At 50.9% G+C, this 19,749-nt stretch overlaps 1 protein-coding gene across 2 annotated transcripts in view; it reads left to right on the top strand.

The window, feature by feature from the left end:
* The window catches only part of LOC147113819 (fibroblast growth factor receptor-like 1), a 237,756-nt gene that overhangs the window by 99,228 nt on the left and 118,779 nt on the right, over positions 1 to 19,749 (top strand). The window lies entirely within an intron of this gene.

The following is a 19,749-nucleotide window of genomic DNA, read 5'->3' on the forward strand; positions in this document are numbered from 1 at the left end:
TCCATTACAGCTGGGGGAAGGTTTTTAGTCACAGGGAGACAATGGTAGGTAAGGACAAAATAAAAGTGATTGACCAAGATAAGGTAAGATCATTGCCTCGATGGGATGTTAGGTTAGCATGCACACTAGAAGATGCTCTAGGGCAGAAGTTACAAGGTTCCCATCCCAGCATTGAGCCTTGCTTGACTCAAGCACATGGTGTAGAATCGAGACTAGAATGTTGTACCCATCTCTGACTCTAGTTTTGTCCTTGTATTCATATTGCAAGATATTTTTCTTCTGTCAGTTTTCTCCATCCCTCTCCCGAAGGTGCTGACTCTTCCTGGGGTGTGCCAGTTCCATGGATGCCTGCCACCCTCCAGTACCTTACCCAGGTGCTCGTCGTTCATGTGTGACCCTCCGCAATTGGTATCGGCACGTTATTTGACCATGGAGACACAGCACAGCCGAGCCCAATCCTGTACTCACCCAGCACCCACATATACCTATGCTCCAATACAAGGTGGAGGGTGGGTATACAATGGATAGCAATCAAGAGCAGAACCCAGGCAAAGTTTATTGTCTCTCTAGCCCAGAAACACTGAAGCTTTAATCAACTCTGAGGTTGAACATGGGACTTACCTGACCATACAATTATAGAATGTATAGTACCGAAATGGGCCATTTGACCTTCAGGTTTGTGCTGGTGTCTTTCTCCCCATGAACCAACAAGTTTAACCCTACCACCCTGCTCTGTCCAATACCCTTTAATATTTCCCTGCATTTTGCAGACCACCATGAACAGGGGCATTGCATCTATTCATCGGAAGAGAAAGACACTGTGCTTAATTTTATTGAACATTATTATCTAGTTGCCACTTTTGGGAATTAATTTTTTTTCTTTACCTGCATAACTTTTTCCTCAGTAGTAGTAGTAGACGATCTATTAACCAGGAGGGAAAAAGTTTGCATTAATTCACCAGGCTGTTGCTGTGAGCAACCTGGGAGAAAGATCATGGGGTATTATAAAAATATTTAGAGATTGGGGAAAAGGTTGCTTTACTGGGTGGGGCGGTTGGGGGCGGGAGGTCATGTGATGAAACCTCAAGGAATACATCCACCCAGAGTTGGTAACCCTACCCGCTGAGAGCTTCACACCAATGTGTGCATTTCAAGAGACCTGGGGGCATGCTTCCCTCAAAATTAATTTTAAACATCCTTATACTTCATAATTGATAGGAACAAAGGTACAGGAGTAGGCCATTACGCCCCTCAAGCCTTCTCTGTCATTCAATTAGATCACAGCTGATCTGTATGGCAACTCCATTTACCCACCTTTGATCCATATCCCTTGATACCCTTACTTAACAAAAGTCTCTCGATTGCCGTGTTCAAAGCTGCAACTGACCCAGCATCCACAGCCTTTTCAGGGAGAAAGTTCCAGATTTCTACTAATTTGTGTCAAAAAGTACATCGTCATTTTGCTCCTGAATAGCCGAGCTCTAATTTTAAGATTATGTCCCCTCGTTCTTGATTTTATCATCAGAGGAAATAGTTTCTCTATCTGCTCTATCAAATCTTTTTATCATTTTAAACAAAGATTTTTAACATTTAAAATTTTGGGGAAAAAAAACCAAAGTGACATTTGGGATAGGAACAGACCAACTGGACCATCACTTCCCCAAAAGCTCATTATGCACCTGTCAGCCCGCTAATTCTTGCCCGTTTAAATGACTGGGCGGAAAATCACACAGTGGCGAGTATGGAAGTGGAAAATCCCAGTCCTCCAGTTTAGTGTTGCTGAGGTAATCTCATCCATTACCCAATAATTTGGATGAGGGGACCAAATGTAATATATCCAAGTTTGCTGATGATACAAAGCTGGATGGGAATGTAAGTTGTGAGGAGGATGCAAGGAGGCTTCAATGGGATATAGACTGGCTAAGTGAGTGGGCAAGAACATGGCAAATGGAATATAATGTGGAAAAATGTGAAGGTAGGAAAAATAGAAAAGCAGAGTATTTTTTAAATGGTGAGAGATTGGGAAATGTTGGTGTTCAGAGGGACCTGGGTGTCCTTGTACACGAATCGCTAAAAGTTAACATGCAGGTACAGCTAGCAATTAGGAAAGCAAATGGTATATTGGCTTTTATTACACGAGGATTTGAGTATAAGAGTAAAGACATCTTACTGCAATTATATAGGGCCCTGGTGAGACCACACCTGGAGTATTGTGTACAGCTTTGGTCTCCTTACCAGAGAGGGAGTGCAACGAAGGTTCACCAGACTGGTTCCTGGGATGGGGGGATTGTCCTATGAGGACAGATTGAGTAGACTAGGCCTATATTCTCTGGAATTTAAAAGAATGAGAGGTGACCTCATTAAAACATACAAAATTCTTACAGGACTTGACAGGGTAGATGCAGGGAGGATGTTTCCCCTGGCTGGGGGGTCTAGAACCAGGGGTCACAGTCTCGGAACAATGGGTCGGCCATTTAGGACTGAGATGAGGAGAAATTTCTTCACTCAGAGGGTGGTGAATCTTTGGAATTCTCTACCCAGAGGGCTGTGGGGGTTCAGTCGTTGAGTATATTCAAGACTGAGAGCAATAGATTTTTGGATATTAAGGGAATCAAGGGATATGGGAATAGTGCAGGAAAGTGGAGATGAGGTAGAAGATCAGCCATGATCTTATTGAATGGCGGAGCAGGCTCGAAGGGCCAAATGGCCTACTCCTGTTCCTATTTCTTATGTTTTTATTATAAAACCAAATCTTGACTTGCCACCAAACATTTTGTCTTCAAATATAGTATACTTGGTGCTGAAGTATTTAATAAGCCATTGTTAGAGTACCAATCTGTTCTGACACTGTAGCGGTACTGTGCAATAGGTGCCATATACAAAGTATTTGCTTTTGTAGAGACCCAGTTATAATCACCATCAGCCTGCTAGATAGATGAGTAACACAGACACCGGGACTGAAAAGGATACACGGCTACAACACAAGGCAAAGAATCACAGATCAACAGCGAGAGAGTGAACCACAAATAGAGGGGTTAAAGAGAGAAAACACAGACGCAAAGAGAGAAAGGAGGACATCACAGATACCAGTGGGTGGAGAGAGGGAGAAAAGAGCAGGGGGGAAAAGTCACGGTAAATGAGGATACAGAGTAAAAGAAAAAGAGAAAACAAAAGATACACGGAGGGACAGAAGGAGAAAACCACAGAGTGTGAGGGAAAGAGAAAACAAATACAGAGAGAAACTACAGTTAGAGAGGGAAAGAGAAAGAAAACTGCAGATACTGAGAGTGAGAGAAAATAGCACATGGGTAGAGAGAGAGAAAAGTACAGATGCACAAAGGGAAGGGGAAAGAGAAAGAAAATCACAAACACACAGATAGTGCGTATATTCTCGGTCAAGAATTCGTATGTCACCTTATCAAGTTGTAAAATATAGAAGCGAGTTACTTTTGCTCCAGAGTATCGGGCCGCCCTGTCTGATCTGCACTGATTTTCATCCACATACCCAGACTGTTCTCCCACAAAATGTGGGCCATCTGCAACAGTCTCTGATGGTTTGATGAGTAGGATTGAAGTAAATTACTGGATTCATGATAGGTGTGTGACTGTGGTGCCCGCACCCCTCGAAGAGTTCATGGGGCTGGACTACGTGAAGAATGTGTATTATTTTTCCCTGTTTGGGGGTGGGGGGCGGTGAGATTTATTCAGAGATAACCATCTGGTAAACACAGTATTAAAAAAATGGAAAATGCAGCAACGTTTTAAACAGATTTTGAAGTAACAAAACAACTTGTATTTGTGGATTTATCTTCTCCTGTTGGGAACAGTTGTGCAGTGATTCGTCCAGCTTTGACTGACAGCCATGGGAAGGAAATGGGCCCACGGTCCTCAACCTTTCCATTTTTAAATTGTCCCCAGAGTCACATTTAGGGGGAAATGGGCTGCAAGTCTCAGCGCGTTTACTGAAAGTGGAGCATGTTTTTTTTTTCAAGGAATGCTTGTGGAGTGGGGCAGGATCACAGAAAGCATGCCTGTGAGGCTTTCTCCTCAGTGACTGTCAGCTCTTCGAGTTAAACTGCATTTAAAGTTCATTGGGATAAAAATTGGGTAGCCCCTTGGGGCGCTACCTTCACCGGTTTAGCGCCCCGAAAAAGTTAGCGCCCCCGCGGCCGATTTTTCCAGGTACCGCCATGAGAGGGAGGAGGGGGCGTTACTGGAAGCGCCCCGCGTCCCTCTTGGGGCGCTGCGAGCCAATATTGCGGCGCGCCGCGGCACAGCGAGCCGCAGTACTGCAGGCCTTCCCTTATTAAAGGGGAGGGACCTGGCGCAGCACGTCCCGGCGTCCAGCTGGGCCACCAGGGATCGGGAGTGCCGGCAAACGAGCCCGGCACTCAAGAGAAGTGCCAAGCACATGGAGAGCAGCCGGCACCCCGCGGTGGGGTGGGGGGGGTGCTTCATGGGGGTCGGGAACAGCAACGGGGGCAGGTGCTGGCAGGTGGCCAGCAACAAAAATGGCCGCCTGCCACCTCCCCTTTAACTAGCGCCGCCCTGGCTGAAGGTAGGTCCCCCTGACCCCAGCAGAAATTGCGTCCGGCGGTAAGTCGGGGGACGCCACCCAATATTACAGCCGGGGCGAAAGCAGGACGCTGCGCCTGGTGATGACATCATTGCCGGCAGCGCTGCGCTAATGGTTAGCGCCGCTGCTAACCTCCCGTTGAATTTCGCGGGAGCCGTTAGCGGCGCCACGCCCAGGCACTAGTTGATTTGCACCCCGTTAGCGCTAACGGGAGGTGCAAATCAACCGAATTTAGCCCCCATTATCTTCAGAGTTCTGGCATCCCATGGTCTGCTTCAGTCTCCAGCCTTTTAAAATCTCCCTCCCACTCTATTCAACCTGTCGTGAGGGCCTTCGCCCATCAACCCGGAGTTCGCAATAAAACGAACTCCTGCGCATTTGATTTGATTTGATTATTTTGTGTATAGATGTATCGTAGGAAATAAAGAGAACTTTTTGACCTTAACTCTGTGCATCAGGGAGATATGATTGAAGGTCAGGAATAGAAAGACAATGGGCTGGATTTTCATTGAGGAGTCAGGTAGGAGGCGGGACTACAACTTTCAGGGTTGTAGTCCCGCCTCCATCGAGTTCTAGCCAACCCACGCGATTTTGACTTGATTGACCTTGTTGAGCCTGCCCAGCGGGCTCAGCAGGCCAATTAAGGACCACCCGGTAACAGGTGACGTCACAGATTGACATTTCATCTGTCAAGAGCTTTTGACAGATGAAATATCAGCGTTTCACAGCTGTTTGAAGCTGTCAAACACTGACAATCTGTACTCTAAGTTCTCTCAGGATGATTTAGAGATCTCCCCGGAACAGAAAGCTGAATGCTGCAATTTTTGACAGCTCGCAGCCATTCTGCTTTCTGTGCCGATGAGCTGAGGGACTCCCGAGACCTGAAGGAAGGAAGGCTGTAAAGGTAAGTAAAGGTATGTAAAACTTAATTAAACACTTTACACACGGTGGCATAGTGGTTAGCACTGTTGCCCCACAGCGCCAGGGACCCGGGTTCAAATCCGGCCTCGGGTGACTGTGTGGAGTTTGCACATTCTCCCCGTGTTTGCGTGGGTTTCCTCCGGGTGCTCCGGTTTCCTCCCACAGTCCAAAGATGTGCGGGTTAGGTTGATTGGCCATGATAAAAATTGGCCCTTAGTGTTAGGGGGGATTAAATACGTGGGGTTACGGGGTTACGGGGATAGGGCTTGTGTGGGATGGCTGTCGGTGTAGGGACCGGGTGCTAGGGTTTGGATGATCAGCCATGATCTCGTTGAATGGCGGAGCAGGCTCGAAGGGCCAAATGGCCTACTCCTGCTCCTATCTTCTATGTTTCTATGTTTTACACCAAACACACTTACCTTTGCACTCATGCACCCATCACTCACCTGAACACCGGATATCTCGACCCCTCCAAGCCCTTAATCCCGACGGTCCGCCTCCTCTAACTTGGCGTGGTTTGGAGCCGTCGGGAATCCCACACTTCAACATTAAAAATAGGGATTAGGCTAAAAACTGCCTGTTAACAGGGAGTTAATTGGCACTAATCCCTTCGCGCCTCGGGGAGGCGGGTCCCAGTGCGGGTCGGGTACCCGCCTCCTTTGAAACTGGCACGGAGGCGGGATGGGTTCGTGCCCCCCGATTTCGGGATTTTAACCCCCCACACACCTCCAATCCCGCCTCCACGGCCCAATGAAAATCCTGCCCAAAACCTGCAGTCTGGATTTGGATTTGGATCCAAATCATTGATCTGAGTTTTACAAAACCTGCAAAACATAGGAACAGGAGTAGACCATTCAACCCCTCCAGTCTGCTCCACCGTTCAATTAGATCTTAGCTGATCTGTATCTGAACTCAATTTACCCGCCTTGGTTCCATAACCCTTAATACCCTTGCCTAACAAACTATCCATCTCAGTTTAGAAATTTTCAATTTAACCGAACCTCAAATGCTTTTTAGGGAAGAGAGTTCCAGATTTCCACTATCTTTTGTGTGAAGAAGGGCTTCCTGATATCACCCCTGAACGGCCCAGCTCTAATTTTAAGGTTATGCCCCTTTGTTCTGGGCTCTCCCACCAGAGGAAATAGTTTCTCTCGATCTACCCCATCACATCCTTTAATCATCTTTAACACTTCAATTAGATCACCCCTTAATCTTTTATACTCAAGGGAATACAAGCCTAGACTATGTGACCTGTCCTCAAAATTTAACCCTTTTAGCCTCGGTATCACTCTGGTGAATTTGGGCTGCATCCCCCCAACACCAATATATCCTTCCTGAACTGCGGTGCCCATTACTCAATGCAGGGCTCTAAATGGGGTCTAATCAGTTTTATTTGTTTGTAATTCACTGATTTTCTACTCCATATCTGGGTCAATACGGCCAGAATCTCTGCACTCATCTTTAGTGTGCTACAGGTGCTTGAAAATGGTACTTCTCATTTACTGGCAAGTATAAGAGTGCTGTCTGCTGGGAGCACAGTGTGTTGCTGTAATCAAATGTTATCTTAGCTGGCGTTGTGGTACGGTCCTCAAATCAGGGGTCTGTGCATTCAGCGCTTCCCATGCCACCTTACCCAAGATTTGAGTGTCGTGGAACTCTGACAAGGAAAGCAAAAATACTACAAGGCTGCAATCGTGTTGAAGAGTATTCTGTCATCTAGCTCTATTCATTGGCTCTATTTCCGCCCCGCCCCCCTCCTCTCTTGTACATGCTAGTCTTGCAGAAGGGATGGGCACTGGCAACTCTCTGGTATCTCGCTCAGGTGGTCACGTTAGTTTAGTGTTCACAGACTATTCAATCACGAACGCCATCACAGCTAAGCCTAGCTCTGTCCTCATTTGACATCCTTCAATGCGCACTTTCCAGTACAGGTCACTGGAATAATAATCAGGAGTGGTAAGGCTGGCCGATTTCCCCCTCCCCCACCCCAGGGACTCCGAGACCAGTTGTAAAACCCCAACTACTTCCTCAGCTGAGGTTGCGAACTCAGACCAGGGCTGAATCTGGACCTTGTGATCTGTATCGTTCAGTCCTATAAAACCAAACATGGCCAATCAAGGGAATTGTCGGTTAACTAGTTTAACAAGTAGATTTCAGCTTTGATCCAGTTTAGTCCGAGAAAGTTGGTATTAACAAGTTCCTTGAACACAGTAAAGTGCTCAGTCCAGTGGTGGAAACAACAAAAATATATCTTTTAAATGATTCCTGTCGTTCCCCGGTGCTTCAGGCTGTGGATAATAAACAGAAAGTTTGGCATTAACTCTGGTTTGGAAGGAAATATTTGAAGGTCAGGGGGAAAAAAGAAATAAAGGACCGGAGTCTAGATTTTGGACAAAGGGCTGCCGCTTGTGCATTGCTAATCGGAACGGAATGGATAATGTTGCTTGGGAATATTACAAAGGAAAAAAACTGCCCAGCAGGAGGAATGGAATAGGCTGGCTTAGTCGTGTCAGGCAAAGTACAAACTAAGCTCCACCCAGCAGGCACAGGTTGTGATGCTGATAAGAGCCCCACGCATCAGGAGGAGTCTGTCCTTGTAAGTCACATGCTCTGGGGGGGGCGGAGGGGAGTGCTTGTGACTTGTGGGTCGTTTTCAGCCTGCTGCAGCACGTGCACTCCTGGCTTCTGGAGCGCGTCAGCTACTGGAAAAGACCAAGGGGGAAAAATTCAGTTGGTAGCGCCACCTGTTAGCGCCTTAAGAGGGCGCTAAGTGGGCTGCAAAGCAACTAGCGCCCGGGCGCGGTGATATCTGCGCCTCTTGCGAAATTGACCGGATATTTTGCGGCGGCGCTAAACAATACCGCCACGATCTCCTGCGCCGGCAGATCGTGGCGCCAGTCAAGTGCGCAACGCCCTGTTAGCGCCCTGGACGGAAATTGAGTGGCGCCCCTGCCTTACTGCCTACCGCTAGCAACGACAGGTTGAGGGAAGCATTATGCTGTCAGGGACTAGGGGAGTGCTATTTAAAGGCGACCACTTCCTGCCTTTTTTGTCAGTGACATTTTTGCACCACGCATTTTGAGAGAGAGAGAGACTTCTGGAGAGATTCAACGCTGTGTGAAGGAGTTTTGGGTACTGAGCAGCACTTTGCAGGTTGGTTTTGATTTGCCCTTCCTTGTATCGATTTAGAAGAGACTATGGGGTCTGCACTCTGAGCTCTTCCCCTGGTTCTCTCCATTGTTCTTTCCAGCAGATTTGATGTACAGGTCTCTCCAGGCTGAGATTCAGGCCGAAATGAGCAGGATGTGGATGGAGAGCAAGATCAACCCTCCCCTTTAAGATAAAAACAGAAAATGCAGGAGAAACTCAGCAGGTCAAGCAGCAGGTGAAGAGAGAAACAGATTTAACATTTCAGGTCGATGACCATTCTTCAGAGCTCCCCTTTAAGAATTGGACGGTACCAGTGTGTCTGTGTTCCATTGCAGACTGAAATCACATGGGCTTCACCAGCGCTCTGAGGTAGCGCCTCGCTCCTCGGCCTTAGTGCTTAAGAGAGGTGTGTAGCGCCTGATTTAGCACTCCAATCACCTCCAGGGGCGATAAAAGCCAAGTTTGCCGTCAGAGGCGATAATTAGCGCCAGGCGCTAAACTTTGCGCACCGCCAATAATAGCGCCCCAAATGGGGCGATACCGAATTTTTCCCCCCAAGACTTCAAATGGGGCCCTCCGGCAATACACAGGGAGCTTGTCCTCATGGTCCTAGTGTCGGCCGGCTTGGCCAGGTTCAAGGAGGGAACTCGGACGAGAGCTCTTATTTATACCAGAACGGGGGACAGCTGCGGGCATGGAGAAAACTCACTGGTTGGCAGTGATGTAATGATTTCAATCAGTAGTGATGTTTTGGTGTATGAGGCGACATCGTCAAAAGTATTTGGACAGCACCCCATAATTCTGCTTTTTAAATTTTCCCTTTTTTCGCTGGACCCCATGCTATTCCAAGATAAAAAGGCAAGCAGATGATCTGCCCATTGGCCCCTGTCACCGGGCATTGCCTCAACTTGGCATCTAAACTCCTCATTACCCTTGCTACGTTGCAGAGGTGTAAGAGCAACTTCCCAGGCAGATTGCAATCATGGGATGAGGGTCACTTCAGATGAAATTTAAAAATAAAATCGTATTTTATTCACAATTTCTTAACGTGTAGACAGATTTACAACAATTAGCTGTCTGCTTTGTAACATGTACAGTATAATACGACCATAGTACAGTGTTCAACAATATAGACTATATCCTTACATATAATGTACAGTGATACGCTGCAGGGTATATTATCACATGGACAGGGTCATTCCATGATCATGTGCTCCCAACAAAGAGAGCACAGGTCAGGGATAGGCCTGCAATATTGCAACCCAATTATCTGACCCATACTCGACACCGGAAATGTAGAAATACCCTCACAATGCACCGTATATTATATACAGGAAACTCTCTGATATCCGGCACTGACGAGACTGGGATGGTGCCGGTTGATTAAAAATTCCGGATGACGGAGAGGGTTATCTACCGAGGCTATTTTTAACAAACAACGAGTCAGACTCCTGTTATTGAGGTGTTCGGACTTCTGACAGTTCCAAGAAGCCGAGTAGTGGCAGTTTGGAGAACTACCCCCACTGACTAACTCGGCCATCGCGGGAGACTCGGACTCAGCAACATTTCCGGTTGTTGAGGTGTTTTTGGAGTATGAATTTTGCCGGTTAATAGAGAATTCCAGTTTAAACGAGAGTTTCCTGTATAGTGCTGACATATCACATGTACAACATTGTATATAGTGTATACTATATGTAGTGTACAGTAACACATACCGTGCACTGTATATTATCACAAAGACTATATACTGCATTCAGTACAGTTTATTCTACACAATGTACTGTGTATTACATTTCTGTATATTGTCACATACTGCGCTACACATACTGTACTGCATAATACCATATACAGTAGGCCGTATATTATCACGTGCTGGGTAACTTTTATGACTTTGCGCTTCCGGCAGACTACATAGGATTACATAGGATATACAGCACAGAAACAGGCCATTCGGCCCAACCAGTCCATGCCGGTGTTTATGCTCCACTCGAGCCTCTTCCCATCTTTCCTCATCTAAATCTATCAGCATAACCTTCTATTCTCTTCTCTCTCATATGCTTGTCTAGCTTCCCCTTAAATGCATCTATACTTTTCGCTTCAACCACTTCCTGTGGTAGCGAGTTCCACATTCTCACCATTCTTTGGGTAAAGAAGTTTCTTCTGTGTTATGTATAGGTGCAATAATATAGTGTAGACTATATTGTGTACAGTAATAATATATATATACTAGCTGGAGTGCCCGGCGGTGCCGAGGCTTTTTTGAGGGCATGTTGTTGTTGGAAGAGAGAGACAGAGCGACTGGGGGGAAGAGAGAGAGCGACTGGGGGGAAGAGAGAGAGCGATTGGGGGGAAGAGAGAGAGCGACTGGGGGGAAGAGAGAGAGCGACTGGGGGGAAGAGAGCGAGCGACTGGGGGGAAGAGAGAGAGCGACTGGGGGGAAGAGAGAGAGCGACTGGGGGGAAGAGAGAGAGCGACTGGGGGAAGAGAGAGAGCGACTGGGGGGAAGAGAGAGAGCGACTGGGGGAAGAGAGAGAGCGACTGGGGGGAAGAGAGAGAGCGACTGGGGGGAAGAGAGAGCGACTGAGGGGAAGAGAGAGAGCGACTGGGGGGAAGAGAGAGAGCGACTGGGGGGAAGAGAGAGAGCGACTGGGGGGAAGAGAGAGAGCGACTGGGGGGAAGAGAGAGAGCGACTGGGGGAAGAGAGCGAGCGACTGGGGGGAAGAGAGAGAGCGACTGGGGGGAAGAGAGAGAGTGACTGGGGGGAGAGAGAGACTGGGGGGAGAGAGAGAGAGGGGGGAGAGAGAGGGAGGGGGGAGAGAGAGAGGGGGGAGAGAGAGGGGAGAGAGAGAGAGGGGGAGAGAGAGAGGGGGAGGGAGGGGGCAGAGTGGGAAAGGGGGAGGGGGGCAGAGAGAGAGAGGGGGAGGGAGGGGGCAGAGAGGGGGAGAGAGAGGGGGGGAGGGAGGGGGCAGAGAAAGAGGGGGAGGGAGGGGGCAGAGAGAGAGGGGAAGAGAGAGGGGGAGGGAGGGGGCAGAGAGAGAGGGGGAGAGAGAGAGGGTGAGGCAGGGGGGAGAGAGAGGGGGCAGGGGGTAGAGGGAGAGGGGGCGGGGGGTAGAGGGAGAGGGGAGGGGGAGGGGGGAGGGGCAGGGAATGGGGGGAGGAGAGAGAGACAGAGGAAAGGAGAGAGAGAGGGCGAGTGGCCCGCGGCTGCAAATGGAGCCAAGTCCCGGGAACGGGCGTGAGCCGGCTTGAGGCTGTGAGAGACGGCCGGGCCCGGTTGCCGGGGTAACCCTTCCCCCCCCTCCTGAGCCCGCCCCCCACCCTGCCGAGCCCCGCCCCCCACCCTCGCCCTCCCGAGCTCCGGCGGCCCCCCCTGCCCTGTCGAGCCCCGGTGCCCCCCCCCCCCCCGCCCTCCCAAGCCCCGGCGCCCCCCTCCTCCCTCCCGAGCCGGCTTGAAGACCGCCAATTGCGGCTGGGCCTGCGCTACCACGCTTTGTGTCTCGGGCTTGAGACGCCGCCCGGGACTGGAGGGAGGGAGCGAGTGAGTCGGAGCACGCCCAGTTACACCCTGAATGCGCATGTGCAGCACGCACACAGCATGCTGGTAGTTGTAGTCGTTCCTTGTCACGTTGGACTGAGGCTTCCCTGGTTACTGTTGCTAGGTGACGTGAGGAGAAGGAGCCAAAATGTTTTAATTTTTTTTTAAAGATAAAACCCCGAGAGAAATAAGGAGCTATGCACAGAGAGTTTATTTATATTTTTAGGAAACATAAGAACATAAGAAATAGGAGCAGGAGTAGGCCAATCGGCCCCTCGAGCCTGCTCCGCCATTCAATAAGATCATGGCTGATCTGATCCTAACCGCCAATCTCTATCACAGAACTATCTCCTGAAACTAACAGAATTAGACACACGAAATAGGAGCAGGATCAGGCTACATGGCCCCTGGGCCCGCTCCGCTACCCACAGGGCCTTGACCGATCCGAACCTAGACTCATGTCCAAATTCCTGCCCGCTCCCCGTAACCCTTAATTCCCTTTACTTCTAGGAAACTGTCTATTTCTGTTTTAAATTTATGTAATGATGTAGCTTCTACAGCTTTTTGGGGCAGCATATTCCATGGACCTACCACCCTCTGAGTGAAGTAGTTCCTCCTCATCTCAGTTTTGAAAGAGCAGCCCCTTATTCTAAGACTATGCCCCCTAGTTCTAGTTCCACCCATCATCGGGAACATCCTCCCCGCATCCACCCGATCCAACCCCTTCACAATCTTATATGTTTCAATAAGATCGCCTCTCATTCTTCTGAACTCCAATGAGTAGAGTCCCAATCTACTCAACCTCTCCTCATATGTCCATCCCCTCATCCCCGGGATTAACCGAGTGAACCTTCTTTATACTGACTCGAGAGCAAGTATGTCTTTTCTTAAGTATGGACACCAGAACTGTATGTAGTATTCCAGGTGTGGTCTCACCAATACCTTGTACAACTGAAGCAATACCTCCCTATTTTTATATTCTATCCCCCTAGCAATGAAAGCCAACATTCCATTGGCCTTCTTAATCACTTGCTGCACCTGCATACTAACCTTTTGAGTTTCGTGCACCAGGACCCCCAGATCCCTTTGTACTTCAGTACTTTCCAGTTTCTTGCCATTAAGATAATAACTTGCTCTACGATTTTTCCTGCCAAAGTGCATAACCTCACACTTTCGAGTATTGTATTCCATCTGCCACATCTCTGCCCACTTACTTAGCCTGTCTATGTCCCCTTGCAGGTTTTTTATGTCCTCCTCACACTACTTTCCCTCCCATCTTAGTATCATCTGCAAACTTTGATATGTTACACTCGGTCCCCTCCTCCAAATCGTTAATATAGATTGTAAAGAGTTGGGGACCCAGCACTGACCCCTGCGGAACACCACTAGTTACTGATTGCCAGTCTGAGAATGAACCATTTATCCCAAATCTCTGCCTTCTGTTAGATAGCCAATCCTCTATCCATGCCAGAATATTACCCCCAATCCCGTGATTTTTTTATCTTAAGCAATAATCTTTTGTGTGGCACCTTGTCAAATGCCTTTTGGAAGTCTAAATACACTACGTCCACTGGTTCCCCTTTATCCACCCTATATGTTACTTCCTCAAAGAACTCCAGCAAATCTGTCAAACATGACTTCCCCTTCATAAAACCATGCTGACTTTGTCCTATTAAATTATGATTATCCAAATGTCCTGTTACTGTCTCCTTAATAATGGACTCCAAAATTTTACCTGCCACAGATGTTAGGCTAACCGGTCTATAGTTTCCAGCCTTCTGTCTACTGCCCTTTTTAAATAAGGGTGTTACATTAGCAGTTTTCCAGTCTGCCGGGACCTTTGCTGAGTCCAGGGAGTTTTGGAAAATTATTACCAATGCATCCACAATCCCTACCGCCACTTCCCTCAAGACCCTAGGATGTAAGCCATCAGGTCCAAGTGATTTATCCACCTTGAGTCCCATTATTTTACCGAGTACCACTTCCTTAGTGATTTTGATCGTGTTTATCTCCTCCCCCCCATAGCCCCCTGTTTCAGACAAAAAACTGAAGTAAAATTTTTTAAAGTCAGTAATTAAAGCGGGGAAAAATCCATTAAACGTTCTCCCCCCCCCCCCCCCCCCCCCCGTGCCTCCGAATGAAAACCGCAACGTCTTTGTCGGAAAGCGCTCCCTGGGTTTTTTAAAAAGAAAGTTGATTTCCAATGCAAGTGTGGAGGAAATGGCCGAAATGTTTGTATTTTTTTTTAAAAGATAAAACCCCGATGGGAAAAAGAAATGAATAGTTAAGAATCAAGATGGCTGACACTCAGCTCAGTTCACAATGATTAGGCCCGCCCACACACGCACCGATTGGTCAACCATCAGGTCACTGAAGTGTAGGATTGGTCAATCGTCACGTCACTCAACTCTAGGATGGCCCGCCCGCACACGCAATGAACCCGCCCCCGTGACGCAGTGATTGGTCGACCGTCGGGTCGCTCGACTGTACAATTGGTCAACCTTCACGTCACTCGATGCTAATGAGTGGATAATGAGCAGAATTTTCAACGTTTTTTGTATACCGTCAGCACAATTTTTGTCCAACCAAAAAGTAAATATGCCTATGAGAGTCCCCTAATGATAAGCTTTCTTTTGATATAACATATGTGTAGGTACGCTCTATAACTTTTGATTGTATAGCTGGACAGACAGAGAGACATACTGCTTTATATTTATACCAGCTGGGGGAGCCCGGCTTTGCCAGGGCTGTTTTGGGGCGGGCGGTTTAAATCGAGTGCCAGGCTTTGAGGCCCTGTCTGTGTCCCTTTGTGAATCTGGTGCCGGGCAACATTTTAAATCGAGTCCCAGGCTTTAGGGCCCTGTCTGTGTCCCTTTGTGAATCTGCTGCCGGGCAACATTTCTACCTTTTAATACCTTGAAAGATGAAAGTGAAAGTACTTATAAAACGTTTTTGGTAAATCTTATGTTATTTTTAAAAGAGAAACTAACTTTTTCAAAGCTGGATAAGGAGAGTAGTTTGAGCTGCAAGCAGTGAAACAATGGCTGGCAGATCCCTGAGATGAAAACAATTAGTCCCGCCCACACACACACTTAATACCTTGAAAGATGAAAGTGAAAGTACTTATAAAACGTTTTTGGTAAATCTTATGTTATTTTTAAAAGAGATACTAACTTTCAAAGTAGTTTGAGCTGGAAGCTGAAGTCATGGCACTGAAACAATGGTTGCCAGATCCCCGAGATGAAAACGATTAGTCCCGCCCACACACACACACACACCGATTGGCCAACCATCAGGGGACCGTACTGTAGGATTGGTCAATCGTGACGGCACAGGATTGGTCGAACCTTGACGTCAGTCAATCAATGCTAGCAGATAATGAGTTTAATTTTGAAGGTTTTTTGCATAAGGCGTGAACAATTTTCGTCCGACCGAAAAGTAAATACGCTTACCAGCGTCCCGGAAGCGTAAGCTTTCTTCGGAGGTAACGCGCGCGTAGGTACGCCGTATAACTTTCGAGCGCATAGCCGGACAGACGCACACCCGAGGACAGACAGACAGACAGAAGGACAGACAGATGGACAGACAGACAGACAGACAGAACGATTCCTTTATATATATAGATATATAGATAGACTAGCTGGAGTGCCCGGAGGCGCCGAGGCTTTTTCGAGGGCATGTTGTTGTTGGAAGAGAGAGAGCGACTGGGGGGGGAAGAGAGAGAGCGACGGGGGGGGAAGAGAGAGAGCGACTGGGGGAGAAGAGAGAGAGCGACTGGGGGAGAAGAGAGAGAGCGACTGGGGGGGAAGAGAGAGAGCAACTGGGGTGGAAGAGAGAGAGCGACTGGGGGGAAGAGAGAGAGCGACTGGGGGGAAGAGAGAGAGCGACTGGGGGGGAAGAGAGAGAGCGACTGGGGGGGAAGAGAGAGAGCGACTGGGGGGAAGAGAGAGAGCGACTGGGGGGGAAGAGAGAGAGCGACTGGGGGGAAGAGAGAGAGCGACGGGGGGAAGAGAGAGCGACTGGGGGGGAAGAGAGAGCGACTGGGGGGAAGAGAGAGCGACGGGGGGAAGAGAGAGAGCGACTGGGGGGGAAGAGAGAGAGCGACTGGGGGGGAAGAGAGAGCGACGGGGGGGAAGAGAGAGAGCGACTGGGGGGGAAGAGAGAGAGCGACTGGGGGGGGAAGAGAGAGAGCGACGGGGGGAAGAGAGAGAGCGACTGGGGGGGAAGAGAGAGAGCGACGGGGGGGAAGAGAGAGAGCGACTGGGGGGGGAAGAGAGAGAGCGACGGGGGGGAAGAGAGAGAGCGACTGGGGGGAAGAGAGAGAGCGACTGGGGGGAAGAGAGAGCGACGGGGGAAGAGAGAGCGACGGGGGGAAGAGAGAGAGCGACTGGGGGGGAAGAGATGAGAGCGACTGGGGGGGAAGAAGAGAGCGACTGGGGGGGGAAGAGAGAGAGCGACTGGGGGGGAAGAGAGAGAGCGACTGGGAGGAAGAGAGAGAGCGACTGGGGGAAGAGAGAGCGACTGGGGGGGAAGAGAGAGAGCGACTGGGGGGGAAGAGAGAGAGCGACTGGGGGGGAAGAGAGAGAGCGGACTGGGGGAAGAGAGAGAGCGACTGGGGGGAAGAGAGAGAGCGACTGGGGGGAAGAGAGAGCGACTGGGGGGGAAGAGAGAGAGCGATGGGGGGGAAGAGAGCGACTGGGGGGAAGAGAGAGAACGACGGCGGGGGGGGAAGAGAGAGCGACTGGGGGGGAAGAGAGAGAGCGACTGGGGGGAAGAGAGAGAGCGACGGGGGGAAGAGAGAGAGCGACTGAGGGGGGAAGAGAGAGCGACTGGGGGGGAAGAGAGAGAGCAACTGGGGGAAGAGAGAGAGCGACTGGGGGGGAAGAGAGAGAGCGACTGGGGGGGAAGAGAGAGAGCGACTGGGGGGAAGAGAGAGCAACTGGGGGGAAGAGAGAGAGCGACTGGGGGGGAAGAGAGAGAGCGACGGGGGGGAAGAGAGAGCGACGGGGGGGAAGAGAGAGAGCGACTGGGGGGGAAGAGAGAGAGCGACTGGGGGGGAAGAGAGAGAGCGACTGGGGGGAAGAGAGAGAGCGACTGGGGGGGAAGAGAGAGAGCGACTGGGGGGGAAGAGAGAGAGCGACTCGGGGGGGAGAGAGAGCAACTGGGGGGAAGAGAGAGAGCGACTGGGGGGAAGAGAGAGAGCGACGGGGGGAAGAGAGAGTGCGACTGGGGGGAAGAGAGAGCGACTGGGGGGGAAGAGAGAGAGCGACTGGGGGGGAAGAGAGAGAGCGACTGGGGGGGAAGAGAGAGAGCAACTGGGGGGGACGAGAGAGTGCGACTGGGGGGGAAGAGAGCGCGCGACTGGGGGGGAAGAGAGAGAGCGACTGGGGGGGAAGAGAGAGAGCGACTGGGGGGACGATGAGAGCGCGACTGGGGGGAAGGGAGCGCGCGGACTGGGGGGAAGAGAGAGCGCGACTGGGGGGGACGAGAGAGCGCGACTTGGGGGGAAGAGAGCGCGCGACTGGGGGGGAAGAGAGAGAGCGACGGGGGGGGAAGAGAGAGCGACGGGGGGGAAGAGAGAGAGCGACGGAGGGGAAGAGAGAGAGCGACTGGGGGAAGAGAGAAAGAGAGCGACTGGGGGGGAAGAGAGAGAGCGACTGGGGGGGAAGAGAGAGAGCGACAGGGGGAAGAGAGAGAGCGACGGGGGGAAGAGAGAGAGCGACAGGGGAAGAGAGAGCGACTGGGGGGGAAGAGAGAGAGCGACTGGGGGGGAAGAGATTGAGCGACAGGGGGAAGAGAGAGAGCGACGGGGGGAAGAGAGAGAGCGACGGGGGGGGAAGAGAGAGAGAGCGACTGGGGGGGAAGAGAGAGATCGAGCGACTGGGGGGGGAAGAGAGAGAGCGACGGGGGAAGTGAGAGAGAGAGCGACTGGGGGGGAAGAGAGAGCGCGACTGGGGGGGAAGAGAGAGAGAGAGCGACTGGGGGGGAAGAGAGAGAGAGAGCGACTGGGGGAAGAGAGAGAGAGAGCGACTGGGGGGGAAGAGAGAGAGAGCGACTAGGGGGGAAGAGAGAGAGAGAGCGACTGGGGGAAGAGAGAGAGCGACATGGGGGGGGGAGTGGAGGGGGGAGTGGAGAGGGGGAGGGGGCTGAGGTGGGGGAGTGGAGGGGGGAGGGGGATGGGAGGGGGAGAGGGAGTGGGGGAAGCGGAAGGGGGGAGGAGTGGGGGAAGGGGGAGGAGAGGGGGGAGGGGGGAGTAGGGGAAGGGGGTGAGTGGGGAAGGGGAAGGGGGGAAGAGTGGGGGAAGGGGAGGTGGGGAGGAGGGGGAGTGGGGGAAGGGGAAGGGGGGGCGATGAGGGGGAGGGAGGAGGGGAAAGGGGGAGGCGGGGGGAAGGGGGATGGAGGGGGAGGGAGGAGAGGGAGGGAGGGGGGGGAAGGGGAGGGGAGGGAGGAGGGGGAAGGGGGAGGGACGGGGGAAGGGGAGGGGGGATGTGGGGAGTGGGGAGGGAGGGAAGGGGAGGGAGGGAAGGGGAAGGGAGGGCGGGAAGGGGAGGGGGGAGGGAAGGGGGAGAGGGGTGGGGGGGAGGAAAGGGGGGGAGGGGTAGGAGGGTGGGGGGAGGGGAAGTGGTGAGGGGGGAGGGGAAGGGGGCAGGGGAGGGGAAGGGGGGAGGGGGAGGGGAGGGGGGAAGGGTGTGGGGGGGAAGGGGGTGTGGGGAGGGGGGGTGTGGGGGGGAGGTGGTGTGGGGGGGGAAGGGGGTGGGGGGGAAGGGAGTGTGGAGGGCTGTGGGAGGGGGGGTGGGGGGGAAGGGGTGTGGGGGGGAGGGGGGGGTGTGGGGGTGGAAAGGGTGGGGGGGAGATAAACTTAAAGTACAGGAAACTTTGTGCTTATCCGGCACCCACCGTCTCCAGAGTTAATGTTGAGAGATACGGAGATTCTTATCTCCGTATTTGACAACAAACACTGTTGCTTAGCAACAGCTTCTAAACACTGGGTGTGGCCCTAAAGGTCTGTAGCTAAAGCTGTTGCTATAGCTACAGACCTTGCTCAGCTTGACTGTTCAAACAAAGCAAAAAAAAAGAATAAAAAATGGCTGCTGATTTTTGCCGCTGGCTCCAGATTGCCAGATAGCTCACCTCCGGATAGCACAAAGTTTCCTGTACTTATAAAACATTTTTGGTAAATCTTTCTATAACATACACTTTACAACCTCACCAATCTTTTTATTAAAAAAGGGGTGCTCACCTCAGTGTGTTTTATCACAAACAATGGCCGCCGCTTGCTTTTCAGTTGGAAAGATTAGGGCCCACCCACACAGTCGATTGTCTGTCACAGACACAGATTTGGAGCACAGAAGCCCCACCCACTCTGTTCCTGTACTATGATGGCCGCGCATGCACTCTGTTACACACTGAATCAAAATAGCGTCGCACTGAAACTTTTTGCCCTCCTTGACAAAGATGGCTGCCGTTAACCTGGGACTGTCAGCAGAAGAAATTTCCTCAGCTGCAAACACAGGATCTTCAGATTATTATTCGGGGCTTGCGACCTACCCCAGTTGCTTATGAAGCC

The sequence above is a fragment of the Somniosus microcephalus genome, chromosome 8 (assembly GCF_052327205.1).
Source record: "Somniosus microcephalus isolate GS21.2 chromosome 8, FLI_Smic_1.0, whole genome shotgun sequence".
NCBI lineage: Eukaryota > Metazoa > Chordata > Chondrichthyes > Squaliformes > Somniosidae > Somniosus > Somniosus microcephalus.